This window comes from Eptatretus burgeri, chromosome 16, assembly GCF_056783735.1.
Source record: "Eptatretus burgeri isolate ZD-2024b chromosome 16, Ebu_testis_v1, whole genome shotgun sequence".
NCBI classification, from domain to species: Eukaryota; Metazoa; Chordata; class Myxini; order Myxiniformes; family Myxinidae; genus Eptatretus; species Eptatretus burgeri.
The window spans coordinates 20,085,851-20,087,232 of record NC_140976.1 but is presented as its reverse complement, the minus strand read 5'-3'; positions in this window follow the sequence as shown (position 1 = coordinate 20,087,232).

Below are 1,382 nucleotides of genomic sequence, written 5' to 3'. Positions count from 1 at the left end.
TCCAAGTGCCTTTTGATGGTGTAGGAAACTGTACTCACTGACACCTTGGCTTACTTTGCAATTTCTCGAAAGGAAAGACCTCCACTTTTAAGGGTTCTTATGGTCTGTCTGTCTTCCTTTGTTAATTGTCTTTTACTCACCATTATGATAGCAATATACTACTTCGTGCAGTGCAATATTGTCCAAATAATGCTTCAGAGGGTGTAGAAACACAGTCTGTTCCAACACTGCTTTTATACAGACAGAGGGTTTGTAACTAATCAACAAAAGTGGGGACAACTGTAGCAATTGTTTGCATCAACTTTCAAAGCTTAATTTATTTCAATTGCTGCAGAACAGCTGCAGTTGCTAAACCATTACTTATTCCTTGAAAAGGGCCTTTTTTAACAACTGAAATGTAAATTATTTTTCAGTTTTTGGGAACCTAAACTTTTTTTTTAACCTCTAACAGTTTACCGCTTAACTTTGTACCATTTCAGGTTATTCACTGGACATGAACTGCTTAAATTTCAGTAAAAACTGGAAAATGGCAGTGTTCGAAAACTTTTGACCAGTCGTATATATATATATATATATATATATATATATATATATATATATATATATATATATATGTTGTTCGTCTTTCGGCTGCTCCCATTAGGGGTCGCCACAGCGGATCATCCGTTATGATCCACATACTGATTTGGCATAGGTTTTACGCCAGATGCCCTTCATGATGCAACCCTGGTCACCTCTTACGACACAGGGATATGGATTGGGTTTCGCCATGACTCTGGGCTGCCCTACACCCTCTCATAGCACAGCCCAATGCAGAGCTCCCGTCCTCAAGCGATCCTCCAACCCAAGCCTCCGAATAGCGTGATTACTGGCGCACGCCACTACGCCCGGTATATATATATATATATATATATATATATATATATATATATATATATATATATATATATATATATATATATATATATATATATATATATATATATATATATATATATATATATATATATATATGTATAAACTGTATATATATGTATATATATATATATATATATATATATATATATATATATATATATATATATATATATACATACATATATATATATATATAAACTGTATATATATATATATATATATATATATATATATATATATATATATATATATATATACATACATATATATATATATAAACTGTATATATATATATATATATATATATATATATATACATACATATATATATATATACATACATATATATATATATAAACTGTATATATATATATATATATATATATATATATATATATATATATATATATATATATATATATATATATATATATACATACATATATATATATATAAACTGTATA